Below are 24,340 nucleotides of genomic sequence, written 5' to 3' on the forward strand. Positions count from 1 at the left end.
AAGATATTTTACTATTTACATAAAAAGACAATACATGTTCCTGTTTATATATGCATAGCATGTTTCTGGAATGATAAGCAAGAAACAAGAAGAATTGAAAACAAATTGGGGCCAGGAGTGAGAAACTAGGTAGCTAGAAGGCAGAGGTGAAAGAAATTAATTTTTTACTATATATGCTTTTTAAACTTTCGAATGTGTTACGAGCAGGTATAAACTAGTCAAAAAGTAAAAATACATTTTTAAATAAAGAGGGCAAATTTAATAAAACTAATCTAAGGAGAAATAAGATAACATGCATTGTCCTCAAACCATTTAAAAAATTGACTACGTGCAACGCAAACACACATATACCTCATCAGTTGATATCTCGCCTCTGCACTGGAAGACCTTACCCAAAAAAACATCTTTGGTCCTAGTGGTAGTTGTTTATGCGCATATGTGTGTGTGTGGCGTGTGACTTCAGAAAGTATGTCCAGAGAAGCGTCACTGACGTTTAAGCAGAGCCCTGGAAGTGAGGAAGAAAACCACGGAGATAGCTGAAAACTTGAGAAAGAAGGAACAGCAAGTGCCAAGACCCTGAAGCAGGAACGTTTTGAGAGAGCTCAAGGATAAGCAAGGTCAGTGCCCACCGAAAAGACGGTAGGAGATGAGATAAGAGAAGTTTCAGTGGGCGAGATCATAAGGTATTTTTAGGCCATTTTAAGAACTTTGACTTCGACTCTGAGGAAGATGGGAAGATTTGGAAAACTTTGCACAGAGGAGTGACATGATCTGCTTTTTCACTGAGGAAAAATAATGACATCCCTGCTCTCACAGTGTATATAAAAATCAATGCCAGATAGATTAAACACCTAAACATGTAAATTTAAAACTATAAGAAGAAAATGGGAGAATATCATTATGATCTCAAGTCATAAAAAGCAAGTCACAAAAAGCATAAACCATAAAGATTTGACTACATTAAATTTTTAAGACTTCTACTTAGGAAAAGAAACAATAAAAGTAAAAACATAAGCCACAGACTGAACTAGAGCTAAAAAAAATCAATATGGATGAATTTCAAAACAGTACTGAAAAACAAAAAAGGCAAGCTATAGAACATTGCATATATTGCAATTCCATTCACATAAAGTTAAAAAAAAAAAGCAAAAGCAAACAACCTATGTTTTTAGGAATACAAAGATAGTTAAACTATTAAGAAAAGCAGGAAGATAATAAAACAAGTTTCAGGACAGTGTTTATCTCTGATGGGGGGGTGAAGAAGGATTCAACAGGAGAGGAATACATGAAAGTTTGATATTATAAATAATGCTCTGTTTAAGAAAGTTGTTACTACACTGGATATATACTCTTTCATACATACACACACAATATTTCATAATAATTTAAAATTTTAAAGGCAACAAAGACTCAAGGGACAGATGTGATGATGGCACGCTTAATAATGGGATGTAAATCACCAGTGGGGATGCCTTCTCAAAAAATAGGATAGCATTTTTAAAAGTATAACTCAATATAAATGCAAGATCAATGTATTATTAATTTAAGTCATTGTGTCAATTTAAACATTGAAAAACAAATTCTGAAAATCTGTGAGAGCTCATCTCTGGATTTTTTCCCCTAGGCTGCCTGATACCCAATTTTGTTTTTTCCAGTCATCTAGGGCTATATGAAATATATTTCAGGGGTGTGTGTGTGTGTTTGTGTGTGTGTGTGTGTGTTTGTGTGTGTGTGTGTGTGTGTAACCTTAAAGGGGCCAGATATGCTACCAAACCTGAGGTCTCTGAAAAAAACTATTATTGGACTAACAGGTATCTAATTTCCATTTTTTTTACTGTCTTGATGTTCCTTAGAAGAACTCCATGGAAATGATGACCTCCCAGTGAGAGTGACGATTTATTAACCTCATTTAAATTTCAATTAACAAAGAATGCTCTCTTTTTTAGATCGTTTAGTTCTATTTCATAAGGTACTTGCCCAGAAGCTACTCTGCTGGGCACTCATACAACATATATGCTTTTTATACACACAAATTAAATAGCACAAGAGTAAGTTCCCCAGAAAAGAGAGAAAACAAACAGTGTGGATCACCATATGGTTTTCCCTTTGGGAAGCAGAATCCAAGGGGAACACAGAACATGTCCTTCCTTTTGGGTGCTCCTTTTGGAGGGACACCTAGTTTTGTTAGCACCTTGAAAGAGTGTGAATTTCTCCTGTTAATGTAAGAATTTTTTCTGTCTCTAATGACACCCTCCAAAAGCCTCTCTCTGTAAAATGTAATGGAAAAATAACATAAAGTAACAAATGCAGTCAGAACAATAAGGAATACAAAGGTACAAAACCTAGGGTGTGAAATAATTAATTCCTAAGTGTAAGGAGCACAAGGTAGCATCTGCTGAGCATCAAAAAAGTGGAGGTTATTTGAGCTATAATAGTTTAAAGTTTGGAATGATGAGAAAAGACTTCAGATAAGCAATGGGATGACACATGACTTCTGTGACGCATATCTGCTTTTATCTGCCCAGCTTCCAACCCCTTATTCTGGAAACAGTGCCTGGAGTTTCCCTTGAGACCCACCCTACCCCTACGAACAATACAAGTGGTTTAGATCACTGGTTATTCACTACCCCTGGTTCCAGAAAGAGACATGTAACCCAACCTTGGCAAACCAGAGTCAATGTGACTTGTATAGGGATAGCTACAAAAGCAGTCAGAATCACCCCCTGAGACTTGTGCTGGACTTGCCCAGGACATTGCTAAGCTAGTAGAATGTAAGCATGCTGCTTGGTGATATCCTGGCCACCAAACAAAGATAGCCTTCCTGTGGTCAACAGAGAAAGACTCATCACTGCATTTTCATAGCACTTGGATCCAGCTTTTCCTGTTATCTGTTGTTACATGATGAAAAGTAACCTTAAAAGTTACTTGTTTGCAGCAATAATCACCAACCATTTACTCATGATTCTGAAATTTGGCAGGTCTCTGAGAGGGGTGGCTTGTCTCTGCTCTGTGTGACACTAGCTGGGGGCTAAAGGACCCAAGATGACGTCACTCAGATGTTGGCACCCAAACAGGGTAGCTGGAATGGCTGGGGGCTGGCCAGGTTCCTGTCTGTCTCTATTTTTATAGTCTCTCATCTTTCAGGGCCTCCCTTTCCAAAAGGATAGTTGGACTTCCTTGCATGGTGGCCAGCTTCCAAGAAAGTAAAGACAAAAGCTGCCAGTCCTGTTAAGGCCTGGGCCTGGAGCTAGCAGAGTATTACTTCTATCATCTTCTGTTGGTCAAAATGAGTCAAAAGGCCAGATCAAAGTCCAGGAGAGGAGAAAAAGTATCCACCTCTTGATAGAAGGTGTGATAGGACATACAGGGATGGGAGAAATGGTTGGTTGACTTCTTGGCAGTCAATCCACCACACCAGCCCTTTTCAGATATATGAAACAATGTATTCCGTTTTGCTTACCCAGTTAGAGATGAGTTTCTGATTCCGGCAAACCAAAGAATCCTGACTAATACAACAATCGTTGCTGAGTAGGGGCAAAAAGAACGCAAAGAGAAGGCAAGAACTGTGACCAACATGTATGGGAGACAGCGAGCAGAGAACTCTAGTCGGTTCTTCTTCTTTTTTTTTTTTTAGGTGCATGAGCTGGAATCGACCCATGTCTCCTACACAGGTATGCACGCATTCTACCACTGAACCACCTGTGTTCCCACAGGAGGGTTCTTAAAAAGCCTGCTCTCAGGCCATGAGCTAGAGAACCTTCCTTGGTCAGTCAAATGAATTATAGTCTGTATTACGCATTTTAACCCAATTAAAAGTTACAGCATCTTATAATGTCACTTAAATATTACATGTGATCATTTCTATGCCCTAACCTGCCCCCCACCCCATTACATTGTAGGTTACCTAAGGGAAGGGAGCATGCGTTCTGGATAAGCATGCATGTCCCTAACAGTTCCTAACACAATATCATGTATTCAATATATACTTGCTGAATGAATGCATGAATGAATGATTGAATGAATGATTTCAACATTTATTAAATGTCAACAAATCTTCCAGGCGCTGTGCCAAATACTGGGGATTACAAAATAAGCAAGACGTAAATAGCTTTGCCTTAAGGGGTCAGAATGAATAGTATATAAGGATGAAAATTTGCCAAATGATGAATGCTACCAATTTTCAGATACTGAGTAGTATTAAGTTTGTGTGTTCTGCAGTTGTTTATTGAGCACCTTTGGTGATGAGCTCTGTTCTTGATGCTGGGGTTATAAAAAGGAACAAGATGTGGTCCAATCCTAAAAGGACATTCCATCCAGACAGACACAAAAACAAATTGCAAGTGATACAAAGACAGTTAGGCCTGTAGTCCACTATTAGGTCAAAAGCAGAAAGTGGTTTCCTCATAAACCACATTTCTTTAGGTTTTTCAGTCTTACCATGTCATCTCAGCAGGGAGAAGGAAATAAATAAAGGAAAGTCTGATAGTGAGACAAAAAATGTAAGCCTTTTATAAAGTAAAGGAAAATGCATTTCTTCTCATATTCCATTTTGATTAGTACAAGAAAGCATTCTCTCCAAGGGGAAAAGACAGTAAAAGTACAGTAAATTCTTTTCTAAGGATTTAAGCATGGAGAAAAGGAAAGGAAAAATAAATCAGATTTTTAAAATATATTTAACTAGCTTGTGGTGAATGCATGCTTATCACACATAACATTTCCACTGGAGATCAGAAGCCACCTGGCCTAATGCAAATATGAATCTCTAGTTTTAACTACTTGGCTTATAGCCAACTAGAAATAACCACTCTTAACATTTATATTTAATTTCTAAAATATATTCTACACGACTGTAAGGAAACAATCATTGCTATTTACTTAGCATTAGCAATGATCTAGCACAGAAGCCTGGAACTTCACCTAGCAAGATTTTTATTTAAAACCGGAAAATAGAGAGGCTCAACTCAAAGCACACTGTTGAAATTGCCTTCCAAAATTTCTTTAGTGATTGCAAAAATCTCATGCTATTGATTTCTCAAGAGCAATGATTCTTAAAGAGGATTCTACAGACAGCCTTCAAATATTTTGGGCACTGGTCTTTAATATTTGTTTTTTCTACAGACTTGAGACTACATTAAGAAATACAAAAATGTATTTTACCTTGGTAGGGGAAATGTCATCAGAATTAAAACTTTGCTCTGTGAATAAAGTGAAAGAAAGCTACAAACTGGAAGAAAATATTCACAAACCACATATGCAACAAAGAACTGGTATCTGAAATATATAAAGAAATTTCAAAATTCAATAGTTAAAAAAAAATCCAATTTAAAAATGGACAAAAGATGACAGACATTTCATCAAAGAAGATACACGATGGCAAATATACACATGAAAAGATGTTTAATTTCGTAAGTTATTAGGAAAATGGAAATTAAAACCATAATGAGCTATCACTATATACCTATCAGAATAGCTAAAATAAAAAATAGTGATAACACTAAATACTGGAGAGGATGTGGAGAAACTGGATCATTCATACATAGCTTGTGGGGATGTGAAATGGGACAGCCATAGTGGAAAACAGTTTGGCAGTTTCGTATAAAACCAAACATGCAATTAAACAATACAACCCAGTAACTGTACTCTTGGGAATTTACCCCAGACAGAAACTTACGTTCATACAAACACATGTACATGAGTGTTCACCGCAGTTTTACTCATAATGTGAAGGTAAACAGGTGAATGAATGGTAAACAAACTATGGTACACCCATACCATGGAATACTACTCAGCAATAAAAAGGACTATTGATACACAACAACTTGGACAAAACTCCAGGGGATTATTTGGAGTGAAAAAGCTAATCCCAAAAGGTTGTATACTATATGATTTGTTTATACAGCTTTCTTGAAATGGCAAAATTTTAGAAAATGAAGAAGAGATTAGTGGTTGCCAGTAGTTAGGGACTATGAGGGGAGGGGAGGGAGGGGAGTGTTGCAGGAGGGAGACAGGTATGGCCATAAAAGCACAACAGGAGAGACCTGTGGGGATGGAATTGACTATTCCATATCTGGACTGTGGTGGGTGGATAGAACCTACATACGTGATAAAACCACAGAGAACTAAATACACACCCACATACACAAGTAAGTACCAGCAAAACTGGGGAGAAGGGAATTTAACGGCAGGATCATATCAATGCTAGTAGGATATCATACTACAGTTTTACAATATGCTATGATTGGAGGAAATTAGGTATAGGATACATAGACTCTTTCTATATTATTCCTTACAACTGCATGTGAATCTACAATAATCTCAAAATAAAAGCTTAATTAAAAATAAGCATAATAGTAAGTGCATTTTAATGCACTTTTGTGCATAAATTTTTTTAGCACACTTGTGGTGATTTTCACAGGAAAAACTTTGGGTTTGGGGGAAAACTTCGGGTTTAGGAGAAACACAGAAAGTGAGAGTGGGCAGTATAGGGACTTTTCTCTGAAGAAGTTGTCCACAGAACAAAGTTCTTCCAGGTTCTGGCTCTTTGTTGCACCAGAGAAGGAAACCAGCTACATAAACCAAGGGCAAAGGAAATACTGCCGAAGTGCCCACCAACGCACTGCAAACTTAGTGCCTGGCTGTAGCATACCCAGGAGCTAAAGTCAACTAGGAACACAATTTAGGCCAACAGCAGTGAGTGTCCTTTATCTTTGGACCACTAATGCCGAACACAGTGTCTGGCACTTAATAGTGACTTTATAAGGTTTTTCCTGAAGGGAAAATTGAGTCCTGATTTGATTGGAAGAATATATTAAAGTTCATAGATTTGGTTCAGGTTCAAATGGCTCGAAAGATTTTGTTCAGCAAAAATTTATATTGGAAAGTTTAATGGAGAATTTTGCAAACTTGTGTGCTTTGTTCTGTTTTGCATTTCCATATTGATCTGAGTCTTTGTTTTATATCATGCACACACAAGTTACAACAGGGGTGCTTTGTTATTTCTAATCCGTGGACCCTACCATGTACTAGGAAAGAGTCTAGTACTTCAGTTCCAGAAGTCTACAGCAAAGACAGAAACAAATGTAGATGAGAATGCTTTACTTTGCATGCAGAGTGATCCAGTCCAAGAAGTCTGTAATCAGAGTTCTGATGCTGTGGGCTCCTGCTTCACTCTGCCACAGAGAAAATTCACAGCTAGAGATTCACAGTGTGAATCTCTAGCTGACTCCATCCTGTGCATGACCAGCACAGGAGAATTCCTTTTCATGAAGCATATACTGAATCTGAACGATGAGCAGTTAAATTCCAGGAGCACAATATCTGCCAATTGCTTTGCAATTTATCAAAATAAGCAAGATGGGAGATGAAATTGCAAAGAAATTTAATGTGATGTCTAAAAACAGTCCGAGCCACAGTCCTATAAAATAAGAGGGTGATGCTTGCTCTGTCCACACTCAATTATCCCTTCTCTGAGTTCTGACACTACCCATTGCTTACATCACTCGCGTGAACAGCTCATTACATACAATCTTGTACAGTTACAGTGAGACATGGTGAAGACAGACTGTCTGGATTCAAATATTGGCACTGGCACTTTCCAGCCATAAAGGCTTGGTTCTCTCATTTACAAGCTGAGGAAAATAACAGTACCCACGTCATACTGTTACTGAGGATTAAATGAGAAAATGTACATAATACACTTAGCACAGTGCCTTGTACAAAATAAGAGCTCAGTAAGTGTCAGCTGAAAACAAAGTGAAAAATTGTGTTCATGTGTTATTTTTGTCTCCTTATAAGAAAGACTTCAAGGATTAATGCTGTTATCCTGGAAAAGTGTTCTCTTAAGGAAGAAGATTCATTCCAATGGCAAACCTCGTCGTCACAAATTTTGTTAGTAACACTAGGAAGAAAGCAAGACTCTTCGGCTAGCCCTGGGCCCCAGCTCTGGACCCCTGCCTGCCCGTTCCCCCTTGGCCTCTGTCGATGTTGCTGCCACCATCTCAGAGTCTACAGACAGGCAGAACGAAAGAGGGCAAACTTCCTCTCTTTACGGTAACCTTCACTTTCTTCATTCCTCAGGCAATGCTCTCACTTGTAACAGGGTTTCTTTTGAATCCAGTAACTCTAATTCCAGGAATCGATCCTAGTTTTAACATGAAGATGGTCCATCACTATGTTTTATAATTATGAAAAGTTTGAAACTATCAATCAAAATGATTATTTAAATAACAATTGCTTGCTGCTTTTGAAAATGAAGGGTTGATTACATAAATGCTGTAAAAATGCATTCATAGAAAGAAATATTATATAACTGTTACAAATTACACCCAGGAAAAATCTGTAATCATCTGAGGAAATGTTTATGCAATGAAAAAGAATGAAGATAAGCCTACCAGATTGACAGAAAATTAAAAAGAATGATAATACTTGGTGCTGGCAATGATTTGGAGCAGCAGGAACTTGCCTATGTTGGAGGTGGGAACATAAACAGGTATAATCCCTTTGAAGTACTGTGTGGAATTATCTCATAGAGTTGAAGTAATGTGTACCTATAACCCAGCTACCCGCCTCCTCAGAATATACTCCAGAGAAGCCCTCACATATGGACAAGGACACAAGAATGCTCATAGTGGTAAAAGCTCCATCTGTAAACAACCCGCCTGTCATCAAGACTAGAGTGGATAAATATTGTTGTTGTAGTACTGCTATTTTCCAACTGACATCAATCTTCTGCGCTGAGAATCAAATGTTCTTCATGAAAAGCCAACCAGGATTCTATTTCTTATCATTTAAACTCGTTTTACAAAGGAGGCCTTTCTGCTCTACGCAGCCAAACTGAATACAGAGGTGTATACACGCTTAACAAAATGGCCAGGTGGGAAGTTTCACAAATGTAGATACTTCCCGCCTCACCGCACCTTAAATGTTCTGGGAAAAATGGTCAACAGACGCCCAATATATTTTGCTCGTTAAGAAAAAGGAAAAAGTATTTCTCCATTTCTTTCATCTTCCCACAGCATCTCTATAGCATGCTGCACAGACTCAGCAAATGACAGTAGTTATCATTTACTCTGCAAACTTCATCTGCATTAGGTAGGAACTTTAAATGCATCAACTCTTTTTATCCCTCCAACTCCGTGATGATTAGTGCTATCGTTCTCCCATTTTATAGAATAGATTAAAGTTACCCAGCTAATAAATGGCAAATACAGAGTTCAAATCCCAGGTCTGTTCTATTCAAAGCTTGGATACTAGGTGAATGCTCTTGGACAATTCATTTAAACTTCATGGCCCTCCATTTGCTTACCTGTTGAATGGGTATAACTGCATCCATTAAACGATAACTGTCTCTTGGCCAAAGGTCTACACTGGCCCTACTGGGAATACAAATGGGAAAGAACCTCAATGTATCTGGAAACTCCATAGTTTCATATCCCTTCACATAAAATTAAAATTATATGAACTTCACTGTGGAAAACAGGTTGACAGTGCCTCAGAAAGTTAAGTACAGAATTACCATAAGACTCAGCAATGCTACTTCTAGGTAAATACCTGAAAGGATCGCAAGCACAGACTCAAACAGATATCTGCATACCAGTATTCACAGCAGCATTATTTACAATTTCCAGAGGATGGCAGCAACCCAACTGCCCATCAGCAGATGAACAGATAAACAAAATGTGGAATATGCACACAGTGGAATATTATTCAGTCATGAAAAAGAATGAAGTTCTGATACATGTGACAATGTAGACGAACTTTAAAGTCATCATGTCAAGTAAAATAACCCAGACACAAAACAACAAATATTGTATGATCTTACTGATATGAAATCATTAGAAGAAGCAAATTCATAAAGTCAGAAACTAGAATTCATGGTGCCAGGGGCCAGAGTGAGAGTTGGGAACAGTGAGTCAATGTTTAATTGGTACAGAATTTCTATTCGGGGCAATGGAAAAGTTTTGGTAATGAATGCTGGTCATGGTAGCCCAACATTGTGAATGTAATTAACAGCACTGAATTATATACATATTTGAATGTGGTTAAAAGGGGAAATTTTAGGCTGTATATATGTTACTAGAATAAATTTAAAAAAACATAAGACTGTATAACACAAACATTAAACCCTGAAGTAAATTATGGCCTATAGTTAATAGTACAACTATAATAATATTCTTTCATCAATTGTAACAAAGGTACTACACTAATGCAGAGTTAATAACGGGGTTGGGGTGGGGCACCATATGGGAGCTCTGTATTTTTTGCATGAGTTTTCTGTAAACCTGTAACTTCTCTAATTAAAAAACTGTAAATTATAGGAACTTGAATGACCGAGCCCCCTCCTGCCCAACCTGCCTCTCTCACCCAGCTTAATGAGCATCCAGCATTTCCAACAGCCCAATGATTCTATTCTAGGCTTCTTGTTTCCCGTTCTTCCCTTAAAGAAAGAAAACCAACAGAGCTTCTAAAATTTGAAATCACATCATTATCACTTATCCTCTGTCTGAAGGCTCCTTAAAATCTTTTCCATCATCTTCAAGCACGTATGAGTTTTCAGTTTTGCATTTTACCTTTCACAAAATGAGAGATCTACTCATATAACTCTGGAAGAAGGTTAAATTTTCCACAAGTATTCAGAAGTGCTCATTGTCCTATCTGACAGTTTTGAAAGGTATTCTTAGTTCTATTATTTCTCATTACTTCTTCCCAGATCAGCTTTCTCCAGTATGCCATCTCTCAATGACATATCCTTGATTTTCCTTCCACTAGAAGGATTGCCTTTACAAGAAAAGAGAATCCTACACAGGCACAAGATTTGAAGTAACTAAAATAATAAAGCGCGTACAAGGCACCAAGCAGGTCAGCACTCCCACTCCCAATGCAATATGCATGTACCTATACACACACACAGGAATTACCAGAAATGCGACATGGAGGCTCTTAAGAACACCAGCAGGATTTGGTCATTTGAAGTAAAAACAAGCAAATAAAACCCAATATTACTTTCAAGTGTTAAAAAGGACCCTTGAAGGTGATAAAAGGAAAAACAAATATAAGATCCAAGAAGAGACTAAACAGTTAATAAAGTTCGATTTTGAGTTTCTGCTCCACCCAAGGAGTCAGGAAATCCGTAATTTTTTCGCTGTAGCTTCCTGGCACTTATAATTGCAAAACTACTGTGCAGGCAATACTCTACTGAGATGAGGCTTTTCCTCTTGATTGTTTCTGAGTGATTCTTTTTATAAATAGAATTGTATTCTCTCTGTTTTGGTTTGCTAAAGTTGCTGAAATGCAATATTCCAGAAATGGACTGGCTTTTAACATTGGGGATTTATTAGCTTACAGCTTACAATTCTATGACCAGGAAAATGTCCCAGTTAAGGCATCAACAAGAGGATACTTTCTCTGAAGACAGGCTGCTGGCATCTGGGACACCTCTGCCACATGGAAAGCAAATGGCCAGCATTTGCTGGTCTTTCTCTCTCTCCTGGGTTTTGTTGATTTCAGCTCCTGGTTCCAGTAGCCTCCCTCTGAGTTTCTTTGGGTCTCTCTTAGCATCTCTGGGGCTTTTCTCTCTTAGCTCTCTCTCAGCTTTTTCTGCCTTTTATCTTCTCATAAAGGACTCCAGTACAGTAATAAGACCTACCTTGAATTCGGTGGATCACAACCTAATCAAAAGGTCCCACCCACAACAGGGGCTGTACCCACAGGAATGGGTTAAAAGAACATGGCCTTTTCTGGGGTACATAACAGCTTCAAACCAGCACACTCTCCAATCCAAATATATCAGAATGTTTTGAATATGATCAATTAGAATAAAGATAAATTAGACTATAGCTTACTCACAAAAACCCAGTCCAGAAACATTTAAACTATCATGCTTCAAATATTTTCCCTCATTTAGATGTCAAGATTAATTACATAATAAAAGATTGCCTAAAGCTGCACTTTCCAATACGGTATCCACCACCCACATTTGGCCCCGGGCTCTTGAAATGTGCCTACTGTGACTGAGGAAGTGAATTTTTAATTTTATTTGATACTGATTAATCTACCTTTTGAAAACTGTACAAAAAAGAATGTGAAATGTCCAATAATTTTTATATATGTCTAAATTTTGAAATAGTAATATTTTGGATATATTGTATTAAATGTTATTAAAATTAATTTTGCCTTTTTTTCTCACTTTTTAAAAAAATGTGGCTACTAGAAAATTTAAAATTTCCTATGTGGCTCACCTTATACTTCTATTGTTTGGGACTGGGCAAAACTTTGCTCTTGATGAAAGAGAAACTCCATGAACAAAAATCAGCAAACCTAACAACAACAAAGCCTACTTTTATTTAGTTATCAAAATACGAAAACACAGAGACTGATAAGTATTCTCTTTATCTTGTTATATAATATGAGGGAAATAGTACATAAACATACCATTTTCTGGTAGCATGTTATAGATAAGTTTAGCATTGCATTTTTCACAGTTTAATTTATGTTAAATAGTGTGTATATTTACGACCCTCCACCCCCCACTAGACCGTGATCTTTTTTAAATAGAGGACTAATTTGTTCATTTTAAAAATCCATCAGTGGCCAGCATAATCCTTGCAATGGAAATCTCTCCATAAATTTTGGGGGAGTTGAATACAGTACATATTGACATTTTTATAAAATTCATTTTTCTATAATAGATGGCCTAAATAAATACTGAGATATTCCATGCCCATAAAAAGGAAGATGCATATCAAACAGAGGTCATTAGTAAATGAAACAGAGACCAATTAAAAAGAGTTTTGTTTTGTTTTTTAAACCTGACAAGTTTATTTTATAATTCAATGGAAGAGCAAAGATAACTTTGGAAAGAGATAAGGTAAGTAGGGGAAGGCAGTTAAGTTCTCTTTATCAAATTTCAAGACATTTCATAAGCAACAGTAATTAACTTAACATGACTTGGAAGAAGCACATAGACCAATGAAGCAGAGAGAGTGCTCAGAAATCAACCCACGCATATAAAGAAATATAATCTGGACAGAAGCAGCATTATAAATCAAAGGGGGAAGGATGACTGATTCCCTCCCCAATAAAGCAAGTGGTTGCTCATGAAGAAAAAAACAACAACATTGCTGTAAACCCTATTTCACATCAAAAAAAAAAAAAAAATCAGGTGCATTTTCTTCATGTCTGAAAATTGTATGCCATTTCCTATTGATAATTTGTTGAGAATTCTGAATGTACTATGCAATTCAATTCATAAGTTATACATTGTTATATATTGTTCCAACCCAATGAGCATAAATCAATAGACACAAAAAAGAAATGATGGTTTGTAAGGACTTATCTTAAAGATGCCTACACCACAGGGTACTTAAAACATATTTCTTCTTCTTTAATGTATTGAATCCAGCCAAATGTCTCACAGCCTTATTAAGGTCAAAATTTTGGAAGTGAAGTGGAGGCCATCAAATACATGGAAGGACTCAGTTACTGTGCAAAGTACTTCTAAAGACGTCTTTGAAGCTGAGTCCGTAAAGCTGAAAACCAACACCCAACCGAACAGTGACTGTGCTCTAGCACCTCTCAACTCACCTCCATCTGGGCTGTCGTTACCTGAGCTGACACTAAGTTCTATCCTCATTCCCGAGATCCAAGCCTCATATTCTTAACGTAACTCCACGTTTCAGTCATACAGAGCATCAGCCAGGAGACAGCTCTCTCTGGGTGCACCAGGGTTGTTTCTGCGTCTGTCTGCTTGAGCCCACTGGTGACATTTCTTCCCTGACTTCAAGGGGGACTATGGTAGGCTGAATCATGTATCCCACAAAGACTTGTTGATCAAGTCCTAATCCCTGGTCCTAGGGCTGTGAACTCATATTTGAAGATGTTAAGGCCAAATTGAATCAGGTGGCCCCTAATCTAATATGGCTGAAGTCCTTATAAGCAAAGGAAATTAGACACAGAAGTAGAAACCAGAATTCAGCAGAAACCAGAGGAACAGACAACATGCTTCATGTACTTGAGGGTTGCTGGAATGCTGCAGACTTCAGGAGAAAGCAAACCCTGCTAGTACTTTACATTGGACTTCTAGAATCCAAACTGTAAGACAACAGTTTAAGATTTAAGATCCTGTTTAAGTCAATGATTAATTGGATGGTAAATGTCATAGCAGCTCTGGCAAATTAAGGCAGAGGCCAAAACACTTAAATTAGGATATGACATTTAAAAAATAGTTTCAAACATGCTACAAATCAAATATATTCCAGATCATATTTCCTGTGAGCTTATTTACTGCTTGAGAGTTGTTTCACATTGTTTTCTAGAGTTCATATCTTCTACATGGATACGACAGAGGACCGGCTCTTGGATTCTTCTGTTTGAGCCTGCTATAACACAGATTTGGTATTGTATGACTGTTTATGTGATGATTTATTCAGCAAATATATGTAAGCAGCCATGATGCAAGACAAGAAAGAGCAACGACTGAGAAGTAAAAGAGAAGGGATCTTTCAACCTTCAAAGAAACTCCCTGAGAAAATAAAACCTGATTTCTTTTGTTGAAAATTGCTCATTCTGATTAGGTACGCTCTCAAACTCCTACCTTAATTTCACACAGAGATAAAGAATTTCATCAAAAGAGATAACTAAAGCGGTAATGACCCATTAAATGTCTTTAATAGCTCCTCCAAAATACCCAGTCTCTTTTTCTTCAAAGCAGCCACAATTCTCAAAATGCCAGCTCTCTGCATAAAACATATGTGTAGAGAGCCTTGTGATAAATGAGCAGAAAGCAAGAGTGTGGGGAGAGGAACAGAAGAGATTGGGGAAAGGGGAAACCAGTGAATTCAGGTTTTAATGAAAGAAATTCAGTAAGAAAAATAAACATACTACTAAGAGATAAGAACAAATTGCAACGGTGCTTCTCTGATTGAGGTGCTAAAGCATGGCTGACCAAGTGAACTTCTGGTGTGAAAAAGAAATAACACGAAGGAAAAGGAAAAGTTAAGCCGTTTTAAGACCCAAGAATCCATTTTTGAACTTGGACATAGCCTACTTAAAAGCACTTAGGAGGGTGGGCAATGGTAGCACAGTGGCAGAGTTCTCGCCTGCCATGCTGGAGACCTGGGTTCAACTTCCAGAGCCTGCCCATGCCAAAAAAAAAAGCACTTGGGGGACAAGTGAAAGCATGGAGTTATCAATGAAATAATATCTTAACAACTAAGGGGGTTCAGAATGCTCTGCCAAGGGCTGTGAGCCTTCATCAAATGAGGAGTGGGGATTTTCAGGTGAAATAAACAGCATCCCCAAAGAACAGGACCTGAGGGTAGCAAAGGGTTCTACAGTCCTAGATTTTTACAAAGTCTATACCATGCCTAAATAAATATATTTAAAATTCTGTGGCCAAAGACAGGATTTTATAATTACATATTGATTCATGTTTGATTTCTTGGTCTGCTGCAGAGTTTGGGATCTCTCCAGGATTACTTCCCTGCCAATTTCTAGATAGCTTAGAGCAATTTCAAAGTACACCCTAATATACATTTTCAACAGATGGGATTATTAAATGCTGAGTGCAAACAATGATCCATAGATGTTACCACCCACCAGCAGACAAAGCAGAACTTCTCTTTGCTCCACTCTCATTCCAATAAATATTTACATACTTTCTTTACTCATTTCAAAACTTGGATATGGGATTTCATTGCTCTTTTAAGGTGAATGCAAGAAATTGTTAATGCCTCCTGGATTTTCATTCATTTGCTCTCAGAAGAACTTATCTTTAGCATAAATAGACACAGGTCATAGTTAAATATTTCCATGTACATATTAGCCATACTTACAAGTATAGAACCAATTTTTTTTCAAGTAGGAACTTGAAATAAAGTATTTAATTATCTAAAGTCTATAACAGAAGAACTTTAGAACCGTCAAAGGTATATGGTCCAGTCTTCTTTTTTAGATGAGGAAATTGAGGCATAGGTACACGAAATACTTGTTAATCAGAGGCAGCTGGAGGAAGAGGTAGGAGAAGGGGGAGAGGAGACTTTGTCGACAATGTGGGCACCTGGTAGGGAACCAGTTCCATGTTTATGGACTCTCATGCACACATCTCATAGCATCCCATCACATCCTACGACAGGAGGGCTGAGACTAAGAGAAGTTAGGAAACTACTCATTGTCACTCCAAGTAACTAATTTAAACCTAAGTCTGTCTGATACTGGAGAGCAATCCTTTTTCATTTCCCAACCCTTTTTTATTTCCCTACACTTTCTAAGAAAATAAACAGATACCAAGTTACAGTATTAAGTTCAAAACTGATATTTATAATGGTATTAAACAAAATTGGATTTGACAGCGTCTCAAAACAGTGGGTTAATTTCCTAGTATTCCATCTCTGAATTTATTGGTTTCTATTTTGGTCATATAACTGACATTTACTTAAGAAGATATGAATTAATATATTTTGAGATGTAACTCAAGTTGAAATATTGGCTATTTGACTTCAATTAGTTGAAGATGAAAAATTCCATAATCTTTTGAGTCTACTGAATATATCTATGTGCCCATCACTTCATGTTCACATGAGAGACATAAAAAGGTACAAGAATCAGCAAGTCACTTCTCCAAACCCAAAACCACGTGACACCAGAAAAGCCTTTTTTTATACATTTCCCATGCGCAAGAGCAAATATCCATGTTTAAATGTATGAAGCATATTTAGATATGAAAGCTTCTTAGAACTCTGCATTTATTTCACAGAGTTTATAGTTTAGTTGGGAAATATTTCATCAAACAGAGCACTGATGCTCAATTTCTGTGATCCTGTTCATCAGAACCATTTTTATTTGGTAAAGGGGATAATTAATTTATATTTATTTGATATGGTTTGGTACTACTCATCCGCAATTAAACTCCCTGCTGAACACAGCTGGACCACAGAGGTACTGAGACCTAAAGCCTCACACCTATTGCCCGAAAGTGCTGCGAACAAAAAGATCATCCTTAAATTCCCATATGGTAAATCTGAATTGCATAAGCAATTAGGCAAAAGTATGTCCCCTATAAAAACAGCTCAATGGGCACGTACTATGAATATTGGTAGGAGTTGACTGACATTTAAAAGTGGTTGTCACAGACAGCAGAGAGCACTCACTGGTAGACTTTTGGTGCATATTAAGGGACCATTTTAGTGTAAGATTAAGGCTGTTTTTCTTTAACAATCTCAAATTTTCTTTTGCATCACAGAGAAATCTAAGTCTGCCCTTGGGCTATCTCCAGTAGAATAGAAACCAGGAAGGAAATGCACTTCTTTTTAATCAGGCAATGTGTTCTCAACAGAGTACAATAAAAAAGTTCCAGGCACAATAACCTTGTCATACTTTTACAATCCAAAGTGGTATAATGTCAAACCTGATTATTACTATTTTTTAATCTCAGATAGCCTTCTCTTAGTTGCCAAGGATATGGTCAGTAAAAACCTACTTTCTTCAGTATTTTAAATCCCATTTGTATCCTGGAAGAAACGCACACTTCCTGAAGGAAAGTAGTCATGTCTTTAAAAAGGAAGTTGATGTCTTTAAGCTTAAGATAAGTCATTTCAAAAGTGGAAAAATAAAGCTTTTGGCAGGACTTCAATGCATCCTACGCCAATGGAAATTGGAAACATGTCCTTTATTACTATTCAGATTATAAAATATATTAGTACCACATAATGCATTTGCAGCTTTAGAAAGCAACTTTTTTTGGGGGGTGGGGGCCAAAGTAACTTAATTTTGGATTTGGCGTTTGTAAAGATCATTTCTATCTTCACTATGGCTGACTCACCCCACTGCAATTTAGGAAGAGCACACTGAGTAGTTATTCTAACATAAAATTGTGAGACTTCAATTTTGCAGGATTAGGCTTATAAAGCCATTACAGTTTATGAAACAGGACCAAGTGAAATTAAGCCCATAAAAAAAAATAATAAAACCACAGGATTATTTCAGCTTTCCTGTTCTTATTTTACCATCCCCCTTTTAAAATATATTTCTGTTTCCAAAGAGATTCAGTCCATGACTGTAGTACTGTTCTCCTGTTAGTAAAGTGGATCACCAAATTAATGAGAGTGGCAATTTCCATCTTCACTTAGAAAACATCTTAGTTAAACAAACACCCCAACATTTATATCAGCCCTCAAACAAAGCAGCTGTGGGTATCTATGAGCGCCTCCTGTATGCCAGCTTGGCCAGGCTGCAGGGAGACAGCGTTGGATGAGAACACCAACAGAACACGGCCAAATCCAACTCAGCGGTGATCAGGCAAGGCAGACATTAAAGAAGCGATGACTAGTGTGATAAAGGTTATTTCTGAGGAAGAAGATGGGAGCCTGTGATGAGAAGGTCTAAACAGGTAAGGGAGGAGGGGAGGATTCCCTGATAAAGAAACATTTGAGACCTAAAGGAAGAACAGTTTGTAACTGGTATGGCAGGGTAGTGAGGACTGAGGGGACAGTGCTGATTTATTCAGAAATGGAGGTAAATCTAGCAGAACTGGAAAGAGTAAAGGGGAAGCAGATAATGAACAGGGAGGCTAAGGGGAGGCAGGTGTTATCATATAGGGCTGACAGGTTAGGAGAGGGAATTCAGAAGTTCTCGCCAGGGCAACCAGCAGCCAGTGATGGGTTCTAAGCAAAGCGGTCAAGAAAGACTGCTAAGATGACTATTTGCTGTCTTAGGGCACTCTGGCTGCAGTTACGGTGGAACCTGATAACCTGGTGTATTAGCTTTCCTTTGGTAAACTGAACAAAGAAGTGAACATGTATATATCCACACCCACTTCTTATTGTTTCTTTAATTAAAACAAATCCTAATAATGTAGTGGGGTATTCCATCAGGAGGTAGGTATAAAACCATTATTCAAAAGCAGGTAGAAAAAAAAGAAGGTAGAAATAGGCTACCTTTGACCAAGGGTAGATCAGGAAATTCACATTTGGGGCAAAGGCATTCCTTTGTTCTGGGAAGGAGCACTCGGTTCTTGTACATTGCTGCAACGTACTTTGAAATTTATTGCTTTTTTAGATATATATTATTTTTCACAAAAAAAGAAAAAAGAGAAGGAAGAGTATAATAGAGAAGATAGTATTCAACAAATGAATATGACTGCTGAATCAATATATTGATATTTCTTTTGGTCTCCAGTGTCTTGGAGCAGCTAGAAGAAAAAATGAAAAACTGTGTAACTGTAACCCATACCAAACTTTAAAAATCTTTTGTATAACTACTTGTTAAAATGTCTTGGAAATGTATTGCTTTTTTGTATATATGTTATTTTTCACAATTAAAAAAAAAGTTTGTTCTTTTTTTTAAAAGGCTACCCCACTGTGGGGGAGGCACATCATTATAGAGAGAATTATTTCCATGGCTTCTCATACAGAGTCTGACATTTTTGTGGAAAACATCACTTGGCAGCTTTAGTTATAGCTGAAGGAAACAGAATAGACACAAAAGTTAAGTTAGGAGGCTACTGCTTTAGTCCAGGAAAGGAGTGATGCTTCTAGAGCGATGGCAGAATAAACTGCCACTTGGTGAGTTGGAGACTTGTTGATTCTCTGGACGTGAGAAGCTAAAGGGAGGGAAGCTCCAAGGAAGGGCACCCAGGTTTCACACTTGGGCGACTTTGCTGGGTGGCAGTGCCATTTCAGAGATGTGGGACCCCGAGGAGCCAGGGGGATATGGAGAACAACGGGTACGTCTGGACTACTGGGTGGTCACCCAAGCACAGATACAAGAAGAAATACAGGTAAGTAGGGTTGGAGATCAGAAGAGAAGACCAAGAGATCTGAGTTTGGAAGTGGACGGCACACAGACACTATTTGAACCCAGGTGTGCTTGTCGAGAGAAAGTAAGTTGGTAAGGGAAGAGCCCAGAGGAATGCTGAATTATTTAAATAGTCTCCTAACCAGCCTCCTGTTTCCATCCTTACCTCCATACTCTACAAAACAGCCAGAGTCGTCATTTTAAATCCCATGCCATCCTTCTGCTCAAAACCCTCCAATGGCTTCTAATTTCACTGAGTAAAGCACAATTCTTACTTTGCCTTCAAAATTCCACAAGATCTGCCCTGCCCCTTCCAGCCCCAGGCGACTTCTCTGGCCTCACATCCATACCTACCATTCTTTCCCCTTTCCCTCACTCTACTCCAGCCACGCTGGCTTCCTTGCTATACGCCAAAGGTACCAAGTAGTCTTCCACCTCAGAGCCTTTGCACTTGCTGTTTCATTTGCCTCGAATGATGTTATTCTAGATATTCTACTTGTGCCACTCCCTCACTTCCTTCAGGTCTCTAGTGAAATGCCAGCCAATCAGTGACGATCTTCCTGACAATCTTATTCTAAGTGGCAACACTCATTCATTCCCCTTTCCCTGGTTTTTAAAACTCATTAGCTCCTGATAGGATACATATTCATGTAACATACACTTTATTATATAGTATTATATATAGTGAATGTTACTAATACATATTTATACCTATATAATGATAAATTTTATATTATACTATTATATATTGGTTTTAAAAATCTCCCACCCTGAATGTAACTTCATGAAATCAGCAACTTAATTTTGTTCCCTGCTATATCCCTAGAGCCAAGAATATTTCCTGGTATGAAATATATACTTGCTAAATATTTGTGGAACAAATAATTCCCAGTATTTCATGAGAGCACAGAGGAGTAAAAAGGGGCGAAAAATATAGAAGGAAAATAAGAAAACACAGTGTCGCAGAAACCAAGGGAAGACGTGAATAAAAGCCATGTTAGCATCTGGGATGCTCATCACTACAGCAAACAGCATGCTGACCAGTTCGCACAAGCCATCTCAGATGGACTTCACTACTGTCCTACAAAGAAGGTGCTATCCCCACTTTACAAATAATTTAAGGAAATTAAGTAACTTTTCCAAGGTCACAATGTGTATTTACTCTGGCTAAGAGAGGAAGAAACTCGATTTGATTCCAGGGAGACCACTGATGCCCTCAGAGAAACCCTGTGCTCGACTGGAGTCGAGTTAGGCGCTGAGGACCAAGAAAGAGGTAAGGAGATGAGGACACGTAGTCTCCAAAACTGATCTGTGAAGAGCAGAGGGAGAAAAGTAATAGGGATGTAGCTGAAGAGAGACAAAGAGACTGGTGAGAGATGGAGGGGTGTGTGTGTTATAATCAGGGTTTTATTTTGGGTCACAAAAAATAATGTGAAGTGCTAAAACCCAACCCCATTTCAGTGTCTTGATTAGATGGTCTATATGAGCAATTTGCATAGCTAAAATATTTGTTTTCTTTGCTTCCTGCATTAAAGAAATTCAGATTTGGTTATAAATTTGGTTAAAAATAATTCCTTGGCCATTCATAACATTTGCTGCCCAAGTCCTAGAAGATGGAGGCAACTGTAGAAGAAAAGACACGTAACTGGGTCAACATAACAAAGAAACAAAAAGATGACCTACCCCAGTTCTCTTGGGAGGCTGAAAAGTCAGGGCTTTGGGGGAAAAAACAAATCAGTCCAGGCCATACTACTCCGTGGCAGCACAGAGAAAGGGTCCTCACACTGGAGGCAGAAGACCTGTTCAGCTTTGTCACTTTGTACAAGTCACACCATTTCAGTGTCAGTATCTTCCGTGGGTCAAGGAGATACTTTATTATACTTCTCCCAGCTCTTTGTAGAACCAGATGACGTGGAGCCAGGAAAAGTGCTTTCTATAAACATAAGGGGTTCTCAGGCTCTGTTGTGATTGAAGGAAAGCGTTAAAAAATAATTATAAAGTGTGCAGCCTGGAAGAAGTCTGCTTGGATATGTGTAAACAGTCACCAACTGATTCAAGGTAAGAAAAAGTTCAGTGATTGCTCAACAAGGCCAAATGCTGTGGATTTAGAAACATCTGCATATTTACCTTTCACTCCTACAACTGGTGCTGTTGAAGCATGGGTAACCATGAACTGGGTTAAGCCAAGCCTAAACTGAGGTTTGCAGTCATGTCAATTTTCTGCAAATGCTGGAAGTATGAGCACAGGCCAAGACATACTTTCTATTTGCTCTGGATCTGACAATGCACCAATTCTAGCTCAAGTTCTCCAGCTGAGGTGTTTCTGGTCTGTGTGTTTATGAACCAGAGGAAAACCAGTACAGCCAGTCTAATTATAAACCAGACAAGCTTCAAGCCTCTCCTTTAAACACTTCTGACATCAGGCCTCACTTGGGGCAAGATCACACATGACTCCTGGACTGCACAAAACCCTAGCTGTCCATTTTTTTATGGAGATATGGAAATGGCCCTTCTCCAACTAGGGCACAAAGACAGAAGAGAACCATTAGGGCTTTACTCCCCTCCCCGCCCCCACTTTTAATTTAAAAACCTTCAAGCTTGCCCTTTAGATACCACTGCACATTCCGAATGTTGAAAATGTTGAACACAGGGGAGGGGGTGGATTAAGCGTTACAGAGATCAACCTCATTAGGCTTTTTGCTTATGTAAAATTCTGGGCTCTGAGAATCTTTGAGTGGAAGTGAATCCATCCCACACCCACACACAGATAACAGCTAAAATCACCGTCTCAGCAGGATTCATAGGACATACTTTCCCTTCTCTACAAAATGGGATCACGTCTCCCCGCCTGCCCCAGGGCCTGGGCCTGGGCTGTCCAATGACAGCAACATTCAAATCACCGCCGGGCTGCTCAGGCTCTGGGGCTGGAGCTAGGAATGGCTACAGCGGCCTGAGGAGCAGCACAAAATTTTCGTAAGGTGCTTGTGATTTACGGAGTTGCTGATTCAGAATAATTCATGCAGCGAATTCTTGCATCAAATCAGCCCGAGCTGGGATCATCAGTACTATAAAAGAAAAGAGGGAGAGGAGAGAACAACTCTTTACTGGGTATGCTGCATTCAAAGCTGAGATATGCACCAGGGGAAATTACTATGACAATGACTGCCGTTTGAGACTTGCCACAAACGACCTCTGATTCCGTCTATGTCTCAACACATAGTGCTCAGACATAGGCTCCCCTATGTGCCTCGTCTCCGCCACTCTGTGCTTTTTATTGGTGGAAGCTTTTCCTTTCTGATAGCGATTTCTCCCTTCCGGCCCAGCTCAAGCGCCCCTCCCCAAAGAAGTCTTCTCAGATTACTAAAACCAGAATCACCTTCCTCTTGTCACAGTATTTTGTTTACACTAATAATAAGATGGGACATGTACTTGGGAATCATGCGAAGCACTTTGTACAATCTATTTAATTTAATCCTCAAAATGGCCTCCATACGAACATGCTATTATTATTCCCTTTATAGTGAAAACACTGATGCCAAGTAAAGTATGTTCAAAGGGTAGTGGGGGCAGTGGACCTGAGCAGCCAGTTTGGCTCCAGAGCTCATAGTCTACTCCACGCTGCCTTAATTACAATGATGCACATATGCCCTCTCAGCCATATGAATTTCTGAGGTCTATCTCTTCAGGTATCCCGCTGTATTAACTCAAAGTCTGGCCCAAAGTGGGTGCTTAAATTTGAGCAAAAAACCTTAAAGTAATTTGGCACAGTGTTTTAAATTTCTAGACAGGTCACTGTGGATGAGTTTTTCAGCTGCTACGCCTAATCCAGCAAAAAGACTCTAGGGTAGGCCAGGGAGAGAAAGTACACCTGGCCATCCAAAGTCAAGAATCCAAGACCCAGGAGGCAGGACAAATTTTCTAGAAGCATCAAAGAGGCCCAGGGGAAATATGTACCATTATTGCCTGCTTTTGGTAATGAGGTATCTGAGTCATGAAAGATCTTGTGTTCTTTCTTTACAGTTGTACAACAAACTTAATTTGCAGTCAGTGTTTCTTCAGTTCATACTCTCTTTTTAGCCTCCAGTAGAATAATAAGCACTTGTTAAGAGAAAAGGACAGTATGCCTCAAAGGTTAAAAGCAGATAGGTTTTAATGTTAAATGGACTCAGTCTGAATGAGTCCCAACTCTGCCCCTGACTTTGTGATCTGGGACAGATTATTTAAGGTCTGTGCCTCAGTCTCCTCTGAAAATGGAGATAATATCAGCACTTACTCATGCAAAGGTCGGAATGAAGTAATGCATGCAAAGGGTCTAATACAGTGCACACAATAAATGCTGGCTCTTATTACCTAGTGATTACTATTACTACTATTAATCACAACTGCTGGCAGTCAATTTATAGCTCTCTGGTGCAACGAAATTTATTGGTTTTCTTTTTTCTCTTCTATAGGGCTAGCAGTAAACATATACATCACCACCTTCAAACAAAAAGAACGAGGAGGTACGGACATCTCTTTATCTTGCCAATATCCCACTGAATTAGACACATTA

At 38.5% G+C, this 24,340-nt stretch overlaps 1 protein-coding gene across 4 annotated transcripts in view; it reads right to left on the reverse strand.

The window, feature by feature from the left end:
* TMCC3 (transmembrane and coiled-coil domain family 3) overlaps positions 1-24,340 on the reverse strand; it is a 346,055-nt gene that overhangs the window by 84,631 nt on the left and 237,084 nt on the right. The window contains exon 1 of one of the 4 annotated variants that reach the window (XM_077111618.1): positions 9,305-9,576. The exons of the other annotated variants lie outside the window; for them this stretch is intronic. The gene's annotated coding sequence lies outside the window, so the exon portion shown is untranslated. Of the gene's footprint in view, positions 1-9,304; positions 9,577-24,340 lie in introns of those variants that run through there. 4 annotated transcript variants of the gene reach the window in all.

The sequence above is a fragment of the Tamandua tetradactyla genome, chromosome 7, assembly GCF_023851605.1.
Source record: "Tamandua tetradactyla isolate mTamTet1 chromosome 7, mTamTet1.pri, whole genome shotgun sequence".
In the NCBI taxonomy this organism is placed as follows: domain Eukaryota; kingdom Metazoa; phylum Chordata; class Mammalia; order Pilosa; family Myrmecophagidae; genus Tamandua; species Tamandua tetradactyla.